The sequence below is a fragment of the Jaculus jaculus genome, chromosome 5 (genome assembly GCF_020740685.1).
Source record: "Jaculus jaculus isolate mJacJac1 chromosome 5, mJacJac1.mat.Y.cur, whole genome shotgun sequence".
Lineage (NCBI taxonomy): Eukaryota > Metazoa > Chordata > Mammalia > Rodentia > Dipodidae > Jaculus > Jaculus jaculus.
In genome coordinates this window covers 28177523-28195637 of record NC_059106.1, presented here as the reverse complement: position 1 = coordinate 28195637, position 18115 = coordinate 28177523, and the positions used below count along the sequence as shown (strand labels likewise).

Below are 18115 nucleotides of genomic sequence, written 5' to 3'. Positions count from 1 at the left end.
GAGCATCCACAAGCAGCTTTAGAAATGATACTGGAATGTGGGGTGTCTTTGAGAGCGACAAAGCACTTTTAAGCTCTTGGTTGGACTATAACTCAGGTGTTAGGGTGTCAGACACTCATAGTTACACAAAAGTTTCTATTGAGTCTGTGGCCTCTAGGTTCTTGTCTTATGAATTTCAATGGATGAAAACCACAGAACATAGAAGGTGAAGTTTAGGAAAATACAACCCTGGTACTGCAAACCTACAACAGGGATAGTCATGAGCCCTAGGGTTTTAACGGCTGCTGGGGCCTGGAAAAATTTATATCCTATGTTCACCAAGTTGCCCAGTAAGCATTCTCTTAATGTTCATACCTATATATTAATGCTACTCTCACTTTTGGTTAAAGAACCTTCTCTTTTCAGATGGCAATGACCTTGGGATGATTCAGAAGGCACCATGGTGCTGAGAAGAAGTGATAGAGGAGTGCTCAGTACTGAAATATCTCTATCACACCTTCCAAGGCTCAGGGCCCATTGTTGAAGAGGTGGCAGAACGATTGTAAGAGCCAAAGGAAGGGTAGGACTCCTTACAACATGCTCCTCCAGACACAAAATAGCCTGGATATCTATGACCTCACAGTGCCTGACACTACCTATACAAGACTATCATAATAGGAGGAAAAGATCATGACATCAAAGTAAAAGAGACACTGATAGAGAGGGGGAGGGGATATGATGGAGAGTGGAATTTCAAAGGGGAAAGTAGGCAGAAGGAGAGAAATATCATGGGATATTGTTTATAATTATGGAAGTTGTCAATAAAAAATAAAAGGAAAAATAGTAACAGCAAAAAAATAATATATAGTGACTGAAATTTACTTTATCCTTCCCTTCTTTCCTCCCTCCCTTCCTTCCCTTTTTCCTTTTAGGTTTTTAGTTTTCTGAGATAGGGTTTCACTTATCTGAGGCTGGATATGAAGTCCTGATTCTTTTCCTCCATGTCTCAAGTGCACCATCACACCTGGCAAATATATGTGGGTCTTTGTCAAAAGAGAGCAAACAACAGTATCTTATATTTTTTTCATGGTAAATGAAGCATTCACATCTTCATATAATAAAAATAGTATAACATTTGATAATGTTAGATTCCATTTTTGTTATTCCCTGGCAGTTGTTTTCAATTTTTGAATAAAACCTCACAAGTGATGGCTTTTGTTATTGAGTTTCATCATCTACTCTCCATTTCCTTCAGTGATTGCAAATTCATGCAAGCACATTGCTGTGTCTCTGTCCCTCTTCTCCAGTGATCCCAGCTTGTTTTCACACCTGGCTTTTAGCACTTATTCCCTCCTTAATACCCCTTGAGTTTTCCATGTATTTATAGAAATGCAAATCACTTCCATCCAGAACTCATAGGCATTTGGAGTCATTATTCACTTCTTCTTTTCAGTTCCTAATGTTCTTATGTTTCTGCATTCCAATCCACCTGTGCCACTTTCCTATCTATGATTTACTTGTTTATACTGCAGAAAGATCATTCTTCATTCACTATAGAGCTTAGGTACAGTAACCCCAGAAAAAGAGATGAGAAGTTGTATATTTTAAATGAGTTATTCCACAAGAATATAATATTCCTGTAGGAAAGAAAGATATTGCAGTAAGAAATGATGTTTTCTTTAAATATGTGAAAATGCTCTCAAAGACAAAGAAACTGAATAGCATACTGACTCCCAGGGATAAGATACTATGGTAAAACAAAACCTTAGATATATCTTGGTGAAGTTGCTACAAAAATAAAAGTAAAAATAATCAGAAAACAAATAGTAGATAATTGTTAGTACAACATTTTCAGTAATATACAAAACCACAAATTTTTATTTAAAAAATGAAAAAGTAGGTTTTACTAAAAGAGATAGAATATTTCAAAAATTAAAAGTCACATCAAAGTGTTGATAGGACAATGATTAAAGAAATTTTAGATTGTGTATGGAAGAGATGATGGTAATGTTAATTATAACACATAACCTGAAAGCTGTTAGTCAATGAGACATTTAAAGGTAGAAAATACAGGAGAAAGACAAAACTGAAAGAAGAAGCCAGACATATTTACATACTTTCCATTTTAAGATTGAAAAAAGGTACCTTGAGGAATCGTTATCTGCAAATATATCTTATATTTGAATAAAGGCCAACTTATGCTGGCTTTCCTTCTTATTATAGTAGCAAAAGGACTTTAACATAATGAAATGATAAGAAAATAAACCAGAAAATTAATTAGAAACAGATTTGATGCTGAAAATGTATTATCCAGGCAATTGCACGTGCCAGAAAGATCCAGGAAGAAAGTTTACAAGGCAAATGTGATGTGTGAAAGGTAACAAGAGATCATGGAGGGAAGAAGTGGAATTGGGTGGTGGTGTCCAAATGGCAGCAACAGTCACCTCTGGAGTGTGACGCTGAAGGGAAGCTGTTTAGCAGGGCTGTGGCATCTGAGAGGTTCTTTGTCAGGGCCAACAAGTCTTCCAGCCACCTCCTAGAGTGCCTGTTGTCTGACATCTTGTGGTATTGCTATCTTTTCCTTGAAATTTTTGGGCATATTATAAGTTTATTACTGCTCATTTTTGCTTTCATTTTTCCCCTTCTCAGTAGTAATAGAGAAATCCAATTCACATGTATGTATGTAGTCACCAATGATTAACCAGGAATTGGATGTTTCTACAGAAACTCCTGAGGCTGCAATGTTTAAACAGGTAAATAAATTATGGATCCTGAAACTATGAGTAGGTTGGATATACAAAGTTTCTCAACACCACAAATGTATATTTCAACTAATGAGACATGATCCTCTCAATGCTATGCTATATGTCCTACCAATTGTTCCCAAGAAACATTCTTTACAAGAAAATTCTTGTTGTCCAGATGATTCCAGGAATTAATGGGCACATTTTTGAACCTACAGATGACTTGCTAGACAAGGACCCTGAAATGCTAGGGAGCAAATGTAAACATCTTTCAAATAATAGGGGTGGGCCCACACAGGAAGTGAAACAGAATATGTAACTTTCAGAATTAACAATAGAATTTGGTGGGCTCATAAAGGAAAGACATCAATGCAAAACACTGGTTGGATAGATCAAACTTTACCATAGATAGGGGCATACATTAATGAAGTAAAGATTATCTGGAAAGATGGAAAAAGACTTAGATATCAAAATCTTCCTTTTATGGAGATGCTTGTAAAGTCAGGACCAAACTGTAAAATGGAGCAACAAAGAAAGGTCATAGAGAAACAGTTAAATCAGTACTGGATTAGAAATAGAGAAACATACCGTTATTCAGGCCACAAGATCATATTATGTAGAGAGTGGCTAGCACAGCCCTTCGTGGGGTAAAAAGAGTCAATCACCTTATGACCACAAGAGATACCTGCCAGGGCTCTTGGCTACTTTCCATGAGCCTGGGTAAGATGTTAAGCAGCTTGCAATCTTTGACTTTCTTTGTAAGATGTTACCAGAATGTCTATGGGCAAGAGGTTCATGAGTTAGGCAGAAGCAAGGGAAACCAAGGAAAATATTGTACAAGATTTCTTAGAGAATAGAAGCCACATGAATAACTTACTATGTCTTTCTTGCAAAAAAATATTATGTATAAATAAAGAAGCAGAGTTTTGCTCTGCCTAGAGTGTGCTTCACCTGGACCACCGGTCCACATCATTTCTTCACAATGCTGATTCTGCACATCCCCTACAACCACACTGAGGCTGGACCTTGGCAATTGGGGACAAAGGTGGTGAGGTGATTGGATAGACTAGGACCATGCTATTTTGTCTAAGGTTCATTTTATAGCAAGTGAAAATGATTTTGTATTGTATTGGTAATACCTAAGCCATCAAATTATATCATCATATTGCATCATCACATTTTGTATTCAGTCTGCACTGTTGTCTGGGGGTATTTATGGCTGAAATGTATGGTGCTGTCCTTTACTTCTACAAAAAATATTAGTTATTTTTAAGGCTGATGGTAATATCAATTCAATGTCCTTTACAATCAAGTTTCAGGGATGAACTTGATAAAAGAAGATGAACTGTAGCATCCAGACCCTAGGCAAAACTTAGTAAAATATAAACTTTATAATTCATCTAGTTACAAAATCCATTATATGATAACATCTTTAAACTAATTTAAGACCATCAGCAATTATGCTGAGATATTTCATGTTGGATAAAATAAAATGTAAAAATGTATGTAGAGTTGAAGAAGATCTTTACTAGTCTTAGCTAGAAAGACCAATTTAATTCAATTGATAGGTACCACAATTATTCCAAAATTACTTTGGGAGTTCCATGAGATATAAAAAAAGTGATTTAACATGATTGATCAAAAATAAGGGAATAATTGTCAAGCACACTTAAAAAGTTCTATGAAAAAAATAAACATTCAATACAAGCGAGAATATGTTTGAATAATTACAAGAGAAATCAACATTTCAGATTTATTTTTAAAGTGTGGGATTTCAAATTCTAATCTCATCAAAAGTAATTACAGCAGAATCAGTTATTTAAGATTTCAAACATAATTATGAAGACACTAAAATTTAATATGGAGAAATCTATATGAAGATTAATTGTAATATTTTCAACTCTGGATAACAAAGAGTTCACAGACGGAAGATATACATCTGACAGCGTAAAATTGTAACATTTCTGTATGAAGAAGTTATACAATAAAATAAAAGCAATTTACAAAGTAGTGGCAACTTATAGTATGTATGATAAGAATGCATGATTTGGTTTAAGATTCAAGGAAGCTAATTAGAGAACTAAGTCATTCATGACAAATGAATTTATGCAAATATCCCATTAATCTAAGACTGGGTACAGAACTAAATGCATAGCAAAAATATTGAAATAATGTGAAATGCAAAAAGATATAATATTTTGTTACTTAACAGAATAGTGAAATGGCAGATATTTTAAAATACTATGTTTTGCTTTAGAAAATGGAGTACTTCATACATTGCAACTGAACAAGTTATCACAATCTATTTCGAGAACAGTGTAGAACTATCTTCTGGGAATAAAGTACAGGTCCAGAAATTTAACCTACAATGTTTCACCCACTTATAAGTATAATATGAAGGACTTTAAACACACAGCTGTAAAAGCAATAGTGCAATAATGTTATTTTCCAGATGTAGGAAAGAGATAAAAATATGTACAAAAAGGGGTCACGCATACATATCTAGAAAGAGTAGAGTGCTTGTATGGCATCAAAATTCTATTAAATGCCCTCTTATGAAATACAGAACTCATACGTCTATTTACTTTCTCTCTCTCTCTCTCTCTCTCTCTCTCTCTCTCTCTCTCTCTCTCTCTCTCTCTCTGTGTGTGTGTGTGTGTGTGTGTGTTCATATGCATGTTAAAATGACACCGACTAAAATATTTAAAGTCCTGTTAGCTGATTCTAAATGGGAGGCCTAGAGAATCAGGGTTGGAGAAACACATTGTATCACTCTTCTGTTTGTCCCAGTTTCTTTTAAGCATTTGCATATTACATTGTTAATTTTAAAATTATTAAAACTATTACTACAATATAGTCAGTATTCAAATATAAGACTGTTGATGGAGAAAGGATAACTGTAAATTAAACTCAGAATACCAAATGACAGCACACTGGGAAGTCTGGGGGTCCTGGATAAGATGGGGGCTTAGGAGACTGATAATGACAAATGATAGACTAAGAAACAGAAAGGCACAAAATAATAAAATCAAAGGTGAAAAAAACAGAAATACTTTATAATGAAGCTAAACATCTGTTCATTTTCATAATGTGCCAATCACAGATTTAATTATATTTTATGTATTATCTCAAATAATCCCAATAATCTAATGAAGACCCATTGAATTAAAAATAAACAAACTTCTCAAAAATTTTGGCATGCAAATATTTGATCATGGCATACTCATATCAAAACCTGGAAGAGTCCCTTGATAATGCTATTGTTTGTAGAAATACATATGAGAAAATGAGTGAAAAATATCCCATAATAAGGAAACTCAGCCTTTCCTGATTTGAAGCTCTTTTCATGACACACAGGGAAAGATATGTAAACATAAACAAAATCCACCAAAAAAAAATAATAATAAAGAGGATTGTGACTATGTTTAGGAACGTTGATGTGCACCATGAGATGGGAAGATCCTGCTATGGACCATCAGGTGTAGCCTCAAATATTCAGCCTGGAGAAAAAGAACCACAGTAGTTCAGACCCATGGAGCATTTCTGGGCCAGGATAATTTTATTCCCATTGACCATATTAGTTCTGTGTGTTTGTGTGTGTGTGTGTGTGTGTGTGTGTGTGTATGTGTATGTGTGTGTGTATGTTACATGTACAGGACAGGAAGCAATCTCAGGTATTGTTTTTTGGACACTATTCATCTTTTCTTTTTTTTAATTTTTTATTTATTTATTTGAGAGCGACAGACACAGAGAGAAAGACAGATAGAGGGAGAGAGAGAGAATGGGCACGCCAGGGCTTCCAGCCTCTGCAAACGAACTCCAGAGGCGTGCGCCCTCTTGTGCATCTGGCTAACGTGGGACGTGGGACCTGGGGAACTGAGCCTCGAACCGGGGTCCTTAGGCTCCACAGGCAAGCGCTTAACTGCTAAGCCATCTCTCCAGCCCCCCATCTTTTCTTTTTTTTAAAAAAATATTTTTTTATTCATTTGAGAGAGAGAGAATGGGTGTCCCAGGACCATCTGAAGCTGCAATTGAACTTTAGACACATGCATCACTTTGTGTATCTGGACTTATGTGAGCACTGGGGAATAAAGCTGGACCATCAGGCTTTACATGAAAGTTCCTTTAACCACTGAGCAATCTCCCTAGCCCCATCTTTTCTTTTATTTTTTTCATTTTGGTGACAGAGTCCTTCATTGGTTCTAGAGCTCACCAAGTAGGCTAGACTGGCTGGTCATCTTTTCCTAGGAATTATTCTGCCTCTGCCTTCCCAGTGTTGGGGTTATAAGAATAATTCACCATGCTTGGCTTTTAAAAACAATGTGGACTCTAGGGCTTCACTCAGGTCCTTATACATAAAAGCAAGCACTTCCTGAATGAGCTTCCCCAAGCCCCAAAGTTTTGTGCTTGCTTTTCAAGTACAAATGTTTTATGTGCACATCATGTGTTGGTATCGTCACTTCCCTCCTCCCTGCCTCCATTCCACTAGGTTCCCTTCTTAGTGGAATTACTGTTATTCCCCATGGGGTTGTGGGTTTTGAGTTGTGAGAGCAGCAGTCAGTCTATCAGTCATTGTGTTTGGGGGCAGGGAACAATACCTCTGGATATTTCTTTCCATCCTGTGGCTCCTACATTCTTTCTGGACCCTCTTCCACAAAATTCTCTGAGCCTTAGTGGGTATGTTTTAAGTCAACTTTAATGTTGAGCTCTCAGCTCCTTCTGAATTCCTGCTTTGGTGTGTCTTTCTTCATCACCCTGGTGCAGGTTGTCCTTTGTGGTTTCACGTGGGCCCTGAAATGTGAGGGATGGTTTATGTCCTTTGGATAGAGTTTGGTAGTCCTTGATTCAAACTGCCTTCTAAAAAAGAAAAAACAAAAGAAGAAAAAAAAAAAAAAAACAGATTTTCCAACAAAGAGTGAGATCAGCATAGGTTAAAAAAATATATGCACTATTGATTTTGAGATTTTGGTAGATTTAGCGCTAAAGACTAGTGAGAGCTTCTCACTGGAGTCCATAATTTTGATTTCCGTAGGATTCTAACTTGGTTTCTGCTACGTCCACGGCGACCTCGCCTGTGTAGCAAGCAGAGATGCTTCTGTACTGGAAGAGAGCTGAGGACAGAGGGCCAGCACTCCTCGGAGGGATGCCCCCGGTGACCCCTTGGCAGTCGGTTACTGTAAAGGTTCCTGCTGCCCATGAAGTTACGACGACCTAATTGCTGGCGCCAATGTGCTGTTTTCTGCACTCTGTTTCTTTCCTGCTTTCTTCTAGCTGTTTGTCTAAGAACAGCTAATTCAACACTTATTAGTAATCATACACGCAGAGTACAAGAAACAATCTAAGCATTGAATGTGCCCCTCCTATGATTAGGGCAATGGAGGGAATGTATAACTCTACTAAGAATAAAAAATTAACTCTAGAACAGTTTTTAGATGGTGTAGAGTAAAAACAGCTTATGATGTTTGAGAACGATACTGAGCCTGAGAATATGAAAGTAGAAATGTTGATCGGTAGTGTTCATAAGAAGCATGACAGTTCTGCAGAAAAGGAGTTACAAAACTTAGGCATTCCCACTAGGAAACTTCCTGGGGGATATGTTCAGTACTTGATCAAGGGCAGATGGTGGACTCCTAGAGCTGGAATCTACTTAGTTCCACTCCCCTATGAGGGAGGATATGATGAATTCGGTAATAGATGGATAAATTATGAAGAAAAAAGGAGGCTATGGCATTCTCTTCCATTTATGGGAACGCTTAGCAAGGAAATGTAAGCCTTGGTGTTTATACAGTCCTTGGGGTATAAGAAATAAGTAACCTGTTATTCACCTTACACCTTTTACCCTAGTTTCTGTTCATATAATGTTGTGGTCAATGGTGCGAGACATGCTTCTCAGAAAATGGGTACATTTCCTGCCTGATAAACACTACACGTATGCTTAGAGTAGAACAATACTTAAGATTGTTTAGATTAATGATTTCTGAGATCACTTGTTGGCTTGCTAAGTTTCCCTGTTCAATCTGTATAAAACCTTCATAAAACCTTCAGTAAATTGCAGCAGCATATTCTACCTAGAGTGTGTCTGTCTGTCATTTCCTCGCCGAATCCCGAGTTCTCCTTGAGCCTTCGCCCTTGTTCTCCCTCGGTCCTGATCTCCCCGAGAGTCAGTCCGCGGCAGGTTTCCAATTCCAGCTATGAATTTCTTTCCACTGAGCAGATCTCTTAGCCTATCAGAGAGCCATTGGTTACCCACCTAGACTGTGTGCCACTGTTGTACAGGTGTGTATATCTTTTCGGGATGGTTGCTTTCATCTAACAGTGTCTCTTACTTGCTCAAAACATTGTTGGCCATTTTCTCTGAGCAGCACATGTTGCATTTTCCAACAGTGTATGGGGCTAACCATCTGGGAACTATCTTCCTTCTCTAACAGGGTGCTAGGGGCTCAGGAAAGTCCTTGAACACCAAACCCTAGGTTTATTAGGTTCATTTCTATTTTTAGTCAAATAATTGAATAAAAAAATACTGAGAAGGATAATTATTAAATTATTATATTTGTTGAGGGAAGGAAAGGCAACCATGTGTCCAAAGATGCCACTTGGAGTACCTTGGTGGGGGGCGGGGAGGAAGCATGAAAAGAGGAGGGAAAAGAAAGTTCAAGGAACTCCTGCCATGTGGGGAGCTGATGGGGATAAAGAATCCATGTAGATTAGGGCGAGGGTCCTTACGGGCTGTGCCAAGCCAGCTCTGACCTGGCAGAGGGAAAAAATCATCCACAGCTAGAAGTTCCCAAGCAATAAGTGCACCTGCTTTTCCCCTTGCAGAGGTATTTATAACCTTTTAATGGTAAGGGATCTACTGGCTCAGAGGAAACAGAGAGAAAGCTGGTTGGTTAGGGCAAGGGGCTATCTCAAGAAGAGCTTAGCCCTGGCACCAAATTCCAGGGGCTGTACTTGACAAACCACAATATTTAAATCCTATGGAAGACCTACCTCCCAAGAGGGGTCCTGGATGTTTGGGGAAAAAGAGGTCTGAACTAGGCAAGAGAAAAAAAGTCAGATCATCTAGCAAGTGCAAACTGTCCTGCACTTTTCAGGGGTCCAATCAACCTAACTCTAACCCCACCCCTCACTTCCAGATTCCAGCTGGGTCTCACAAAGTTCTGAGTTAGCAGAATATGGTTTCTTCAGCAATAGAGTCTTGTATTTTAATTCAGGCTGGTAATTAAGTTCTTTGACAGAAGCCTGTCTTGTTTTGGTGACATCATAAGTCTCTCCAATCAATAGACCCAAGTGTTTTAGAATTAGGCTTCATATCACCTTCTCTAGCACCCTTTTTACCAGACAATTCCTCTATATCCCTATTAAGGGTTATAACTTTTTGTTTGATATCTAGGAGGAAGGTTTCTATGGTATGAATTAATTTTGGATTTAGATTTATGTTTATCTCTCCCACCCTCTCACTCCCCTCACCCTAAACCCTTCCATCCCTGTTATCTGTCCCTCAAGTGGCTTGTGAGGTAGGAGAGGTAAGAACGGCCAGAGCCATCATGTATATATGGTATATATGAGCATGAAAAAGCCCCTTCCCCATGGCAGAAGAAAAGTCTGGATGTGTGTCAAGTGACCAAATGTAAGGGCTAAAGAGATGGCTTAGCAGTTAAGACACTTGGCTGCATAGCCAAAGGACCCAATTTTGATTTCCCAGGATCTATCTAAACCAGATGCACAAGGTGATACACACATATGGAGTTTGTTTGCAGTGACTGAAGGCCCTAGTGCACCCATTCTGTCTCTTTTCCTCTCTCACTTTGTCTCCTCTATCTCCCTCTTTCTCTTAAATAAATAAACTAAAATTAAAAAAAAAAAGTACATCTTTACCCCTTTAGTCAAATGTCACTATACATTGTAAGTGACACCATATATAACAAAAGACAAGCTCCTATGGAGCATAGAAGATGTAAATCCCTGTTTCCCACCACACTTTCTATTGTCACTGCAGTACCACTGGAGGTGAGAGGGACTCTACCTGGCCAAAAATAGGCTGTTATTTATATAGGCAAGCAAGAAGAAAAGAGAGAAATGAGGGCTTGATAGGGCGAGAATTGCTGATTAACCCAGAAACAATAAGGAAAGAATGGATTTAGCATGTCTATACCTTTACACTTTATGGGGGAAAAAGCTTGTATTTCTTTTCTTTATTTTCCCTTCTTTCTTACAGGAACTAGGGCACCAGTATTTCCTTAGGGCAAAGGCATGTTCTCCTAAGCACATAAAGACTTTATGAGATACAAAGTTTTCTTAAGAAAATGAGATTTTTCCAATTCAATTTACCCTGAAAATGCAATTAGTTTGGTGTAAATGTGAATTGTGCCACTTTTCTTCCCTTTATTTGTATATTCAGCAATTTGAACATAAGAGTGGAGACTAAGAGAATATTTGGGAAATGTAAGTAGATTGTCAAAGCAATTCCTATTCACTGAGAGAATAAAAAAGCTACAAGCAAATAAATAAATAAATAATAAACAAAGTTTCTTTTGTATAGGATGAGCTGTTACACTGCATTTGAAGACTGTGTCCAGGATAATCCCAGGGGCTACTGACCAACTAATTTAATGGAAGCAGTAAACTCTAGGTTCAGTGTGAGACCTTATTTTGAAAACTAAGATGGAAAGCCACTGAGGAAGAAAGCCAAATTCAACTTCTGACCTGTACATGTGTGCACACTACCCATGCACACATAAGCACACATCTGTGCACAATAAAAGCTGTCACTTCAAGCCTGGACCAAGATGCACAGTTTCTTGGGTCCAGGGACTAATATAGCTTCAGATGGACTGGCACAATCCAAAGAATGGAGGGAAGCTCCAGAGTAAAGGACTCAGACATTTTCTTGAATTCACGACTCTATTGTAATGAGAGAGAAGGAGAAGGGAGAACAGCGAGAGAGAGAGAGGGAAACAGAGAGTAAGAAACAGATGGACGAAAAGATGACAACAGGGGTATGTCTACATATGGAACAGGATAGGTAGAAAAGAAAGCAAACGGGGACCAGAGATGGGTTTTTATAGACAGAAGAGAGAGGCTTCTCACATGTCTTAAATGTGTGTACAGGTCAGAGTTGGTAGCCTGAGGGATGGTGACCATCTTTACCCTTATCCCAGAGATATCATAATTTACCACACCAAAAGACAGGGCCAGAGTGAGCATGGCTGGGTGGTAGGGAAGAGAGTGGGGATGAGTACAGAGATCTGGAACTCTAAAACTGTAAAGTTGAATTTGACAAATGTGTGTCACATGGCATACTATTAGATGCTGAATAGTTCTGTTTATCAGTGTGCTGGTAGGAGAAGGAGCTGTGGAGAAAGACACATCTACATATGAAAGAAACCAGTTAGGAGAGGCTATGTGTGAGGAACAGAGTGTGTCAAGAGACCAAAAAATCTGGTCCTTGGCAAGTAGCAGTCTAAGCTACTCCTCATAAAAATCAATAGCCTGAGACTTGAGGTGGGTTACTTAAACCCAATCTTGCCTCCCTGGGCAAGAGCTCCGCCTCGCTTCCTTCTCTCATGTTCTGGGATCAAGCCAGCCTCCTTTCTCCTCCTCCTCTTAAAACTTTAAGTTATAATAACATTTTTATGAATCTTATTCTCTGGTCTGTGGATTTCCTTCCTCGAATTAAAAAATATCTCACAATATCAGTGTGTTGATGTACAAAGAACACAAAATTTCCTGTATCATTGTGGTAAATCCTTGTAGTCTTCAAAGTTATAAAACCAGCAAAGCAAAAGAGATGAAATTTATTCTACTGTAAATGTTCAAGAATTATAAAGTTATAAAAGGCACACTGTTTTTCTAGTTGATGCAGGATTTTGGGTCCAGGAATTAACTAGATTCCATAAAGATGCAGGAGATCCTAGGTCCATTGATTCCAATTTGGGGTCCTTATCCAAGTAAACACAAATTTAAAGTGCTGATTCAGAGAGGATATATTATGAACTATTTATTTATTTACTTATTTATTTATTTAATGTTTATTTTAGGGCAGATTGTGATCCAGAGGAAGCCCAACCCACACACGTACAGTAAAGTAGGAAAACACCCAAAACAAGACAGGGAATTGTCTGGAGAAAAAGAACTCCCCCGCCCCACCCAAGGGAAAAGGAAACCAAGAGATCCCATTCATACTTAAGGACCAGGAAATCATGGCTGAGACAGAAAACTTTACACATGTTCTAGGCCCACTTATGGATTCAAAATCCAACTAGGATAAGCCTTAGCATCAGACTCAGCTATACCTAAGGAAGAGACTTGATTGGCTGGTGTGCTTAAGGAGCTGACTCAAATGTGTACTAAACCCAGGAAATCTTGAGGAAGCAGGAAGCACTCCTGAGTCTTTGTAGCCATCTTGGATGAGAATTCATCAGGTATACCCAGCCAGGCAAGGTGGCATCTCCTTAGGCCTCTATCTAATTGATCACCTATTAAAACAAAACAAAACAAACAAAACCACAAAAGCTACCTAGTTCCTATTCTCTATCACTGTGAACATTTGAAACATCAGTGTATTTTACCATAACTACTGCAGCTCTCCTTTATGATTTAGAGGATATACTTGGTAATAAACACTGAATGGAGGATAAAAACACTCTGAGGGTTGATTATATATTGTGCTAATGATCATTAAGTCATAACGTGAATGTAAAGAGACTAAATTAACACTTTATTTTTATTTATTTACTTGAGAGAAAGAGAGGAGTTGTGGGTGGGGGAGGGAGAGAATAGACATGCCAGGGCCTGTAGCCACTGAAATTGAACTCTAGATGCATGTGTGACCTGTGCATCTGGCTTATGTGAGTACTGAGAAACTAAACCAGGGGCCTTAGACTTTGTGGGCAAACACCTTAACTACTAAGTCATCTCTCCAGTGCCATTTATGAAATTTATGTTTTAAACATTAGTAAGGATTATGGCTGTGTGTTGAGACATGAATAACTATTTGATACTTTCACATTGAATTTATTGATTCTACTTTCTAAGTTTAAGTGACTAGATTTAGTTATAACAGATAAAATCTATACACTCTAGAGTATATTTTTTAAACATTTTATTTTTATGTATCTATTTGAAAGAGAGAGAGACACAGAAATAGACAAGGACAAAAAGGGGATTTGGAAATGGGCATGCCAGGGCCCCAGCCACTGCAAATGATTTCCAGATGCATTCCCCCTTGTGCATCTGGTTTACATGGGTTCTGGGGAGTTAAACCTGGGCCTTTTGGCTTTGCAGACAAGTGCCTTCACCACTAAGCCATCTCTCTAGCCCTCTAAAATATAATTTAGATGACATATTGTTATACCTTATTAGATTTCTATCTTTGTACATACAATTAACATTCTTCTTAGTCAGCAAAAAAATACATCTGAATTGTACCTTTGGGTATGGATAGAGCTATGAAATCTAAAACTGTCCCAAAGACAACAGAAATACAAAAACTTACTATTTCTCCCCTCTTCAACAGCCTAACCCAATGGCGCTATCAACCAACACCCCTCAGGAAAACTGTCTGTTCCAGAAAACGAAACATGGTGCATCTGAAAACACTTACTGTTAGAAATAACTGTTCTCACAATGAGATGTGTCCTTATAAAGCCAGAAGTACCTCCGTGGACAGTGCTGCTTATAGACCCTCGCTGTTAAGCCTACCTGCTTTTTGACTCTAATTCAGAAAGCACAATATCACTTCCACCTCTATCTATCTCCTGTCTATGGCTACTAGCTAAAATCCCAAGGTTGTGTGACCTAAAACCCTGGAAATTTCTTGTCATGTCTGTCTGTTTGTCTCTCTCTCTCTCTCTCTCTCTCTCTCTCTCTCTCTCTTTCTCTCTGTCTTTTCACATCTTCACCCCCTGCAGCTGCTTGCAGTCTTCCACTGCTGACCCATAACTCAAGAAACACGAAAGTTCCTTTCATCCATCTCCTTAATCCCGGTAGCTGCCGAGATCTCCAGTTTGCGGCTTTATGTTTTCTCCTCTCAAGTGCTAATAAAATGTTCCTCTAGTTTCCTTCTGAATCTGTTTTAAATTCTTTTATATGCATAACTAAGAACATGAAAAATGGACAGTGTTGTCTGGTAACATTTCCTAGATAAACTAAATTGAAAATTTTCTATGGTAAATACTGGCTACATGATTTATTGAATACCTATCCATTCATTTATTTATCCAGTAAAATTTCTGAGTGTTTGCAAAATGTCAGGCAGGTTACTATGCATATCATAGGTATTTGACAAATATTTATTACCTTTTCTTTTTGAACAAGGGATAGCTGGTGCTCTCTGAAGAGATGGTATTACTCACATGATCAGGACAGATCCCTAGCTTCTCCCTCTGGACTTTCAACTTGGGAAGAAAAAAATAAAAGTGCCTAGCAGGTTAGACAAGTAAAAGTCCAACTATCAACTGCTGACATTGCATAGTCTCATAACACATCTCTTTATATAAAAATAATAAAAAAGGAAAAATATCACTCAGTCTCACAGATAAGCGAATTCTAAGTGTTGTAGGCAGACAGACATTAAACTTTTAAGGTCAATAAAGGACAAATCTTGCCTCCTGTTTCCTGGTAACATTAAAATTGTTAACATCTCAATTGCTCACTCCATAAGGGGGAGCCACTTTCTCCAGATAAGAAGAGAAAACGCTCCTGGATGGAGCTCATCAATCGCCACCTGGTCAAGGAACCACCCCTTACAGACTGCTGTAAAGAGGCAGGAAGTAGATTTATCTCCTTAATGAGACAATGTACTATGCTGCTAAAAAGCCCCTCCTTCAATACAGTTGTCCATAAACCTTGTCAGAGCCTGCCTGCTTTCCTCATTCTAACTCAAAAAGTGAAACCTTCCCATTTTTCCTCTTTTCTTTGGATGTGGGCCAAAATTGTAAGCATACTTTTACGTATTTTCCACCTTTGTCTCAATAAATCTCCTTTCGTTACTCATGCCTCATCCAGGTACTTAGTTTTTGGTGGTCATATGACACGACTCGACAGTATGAAAAATGTGCAAGATTCTGTAGGTACCACAGGTATTGTGAGGTGAGGTGAGGCGAATGAACAGCAAACCCAATCTGTCTAAACGTCTGTCACTCTGCCTCGCCCTTCTGCTTCAAAATGGCCCCAATCACACCTTCAACATTTTCACTTGCCTCTGCTCTGTCTGCCCGAAGTTCAGCTCAGCTTTCTAAACAAATCTTTTCTGCTTTTGTCAGGGTGCACATGAAATGCCTTTCTTTCTTAGGTTGCTTCAACTTCAAATTCCTTCTATTCCTTGGTGCCAGAAAGTTTCTTTTCCTCACAACCTTCATCCCTCAGAGTCAAAAAGACTTCAACAAAAATTTAGGAGAAGAAAGTTGTATAAAACCTGATCCCATATTGGTCCTAGCGAGTTGGTGCAGAGACCTCTGAACCAAATGGCTGCCTAGAAGCCCATGTGCTGTCCTACAGCCGGGGTCATGATCCAAAGCTCCTAGTGCATGCATTTCTAACTGTAAATATGCCACAAAATGCCCTATTGACACTAAATCGGGCTTAATTAATTTTTAACAGCTTTCGCGCACCTGTTATTGTTAGGAAGAGCCCAAATACACCATCAAAACTGGCAGCCATCATGTAGACTGGTATGCGTGACGCCGGGGCAAGGAAGGGGAATGCCCGCCCAGCAACTCTGCCACTGAAAGGCAAATTGTGCAGGGCTATCTGCGCATGCGGGGTGATGCGAGGTAGCACACATGGCTATGTTACTCCTCCTCAGGCTTCACTAGTCAGGCTGTGCCCCTCCCATAGAGCTCTGGGGCCCCTCCAGCATCACATCCTTCCACATCGCTGCCAATCGGAGGCCTTCTCCTTCAGAAACATGGGGCTGCTTTATGGGGCTCGCTCTGTGCACCTGAGTCAGGTAAAACAATAAGGAGACATCTTTCCTCTTGCTCTCCTCCTCTGCCTCTATTTTTGAGGGCTCTGGGTGTTTGCGTCGATTGTACATGAAATTTGCCTTAGCTTGTTTTTCAGTATTTTGGGGATCTCCATGTTTCCTCCCATCTCCATCACTCCTCACTGCCTTCAGACCAGAGGAACCAAGTCCTCTCTGATCCAGAGTGGAGCTTGTCAAAGGCTCGCCTGGTCAGCAGACCACCCCTCATCTCCAGATGCACTAAAGGAGTGGGAAGGAGAGCTTGTCACCTTGGTGAGCACTGCAGTTGCTTTCTCACTGCTGGGACAAAGCACCTCACCGCATACAGCGGGCAGGAAAGGGCTTATTCCGGCTTACAGTCCCTGGGAGAAGTTTCACCATAGCACGGAAAAGGGATGAGCTTATCGGGCTTCTTTACAGAGCATGGCTGACAGAAACTTGGAGATCCCAAAGCAGCTGCACCACCAGTGGATGATGAAATCGTCGCCCTCCCCCACCTTTCCCTGGCCAATGCTGCTTGGCGGGAGCCCTCATGTCTTGATCTCCCACCCTCTACCCAGTCTTACCTCGCTGTGAGGCCGTACTGGTTGTGCAGTGAGTGCTGTGTCCCACCCGTCCTCCAAGAAAGATGACAATTAGCATCTTTGTCAGAGAAATACTTCTACTCACGTGCCTCCTGAGATTGGGCAAGTTGATGTTGCATCTTGAAATGCCTAAAAGAAATCACAGGCTCGAGATGAATTTTCCGTCGTGTTGGTGAGCTTGTGTGCACCCACTGCAACCTGTGACTCATCATTAATTAACTAATCTAGTTCTTGAAATAGTTCACCTATTTGTTTCTTTAAAACTTACAAAAAATTATTTATTAATTTAAGAGGAATAAAAGAGAAAGAAAGAGAGAAAGAAAGAAAGAAAAAAAGAAAGAAAGAAGGAAAGAAAAAAGAGAGGATGAATGTGGGTGAGCCAGGGTCTCCTACCATTGCAAATGAACTCTAGGCCCGTGCAACACATTGTGTATCTGGCTTTAGGTAGGTACTGGGGACTTAAACCTATTTCAGCTCACTTTACAAGCAAGCACCTTTAACCACTGAGCAATTCCTCCAGGCCTCTTGTTTAAATGAGTTTGGCTTCGTAGCTGTACACACAGTACTGTGCTCTCAGTGCTAGCCTTCTTTTTGTACAAGTCTAATATCCCTTATTAATGGCCTGGGAACTTCATAAGTACAGAAACGCTAGAGAACAGTGAAGGGATTTTCTTTTTTGGTTGGGGAGACTCAAATGAAGCTATAGACTCCAAGAGATGCCTTTTGGAGCCTCAGAAGTTTTTCTCTCCTATTCATTTTCCAAATTCTATTCTGTGTAGTTTTCTGACAAATGAAGTGTACTTTGATGGGTGTTTAAATTATTGACCTCTAGACAAACATTAACC

At 39.2% G+C, this 18115-nt stretch overlaps 1 long non-coding RNA gene across 2 annotated transcripts in view; it reads right to left on the bottom strand.

Moving 5' to 3' along the window:
- The window catches only part of LOC123460896, a 42181-nt gene extending 24754 nt beyond the window's left edge, over window positions 1–17427 (bottom strand). For both annotated transcript variants that reach the window (XR_006637271.1, XR_006637272.1), the window contains exon 1: window positions 17253–17427. This is a non-coding gene — a long non-coding RNA (uncharacterized LOC123460896). The remainder of the gene's footprint in view (window positions 1–17252) is intronic.
- Window positions 17428–18115: the final 688 nt, after the last annotated feature.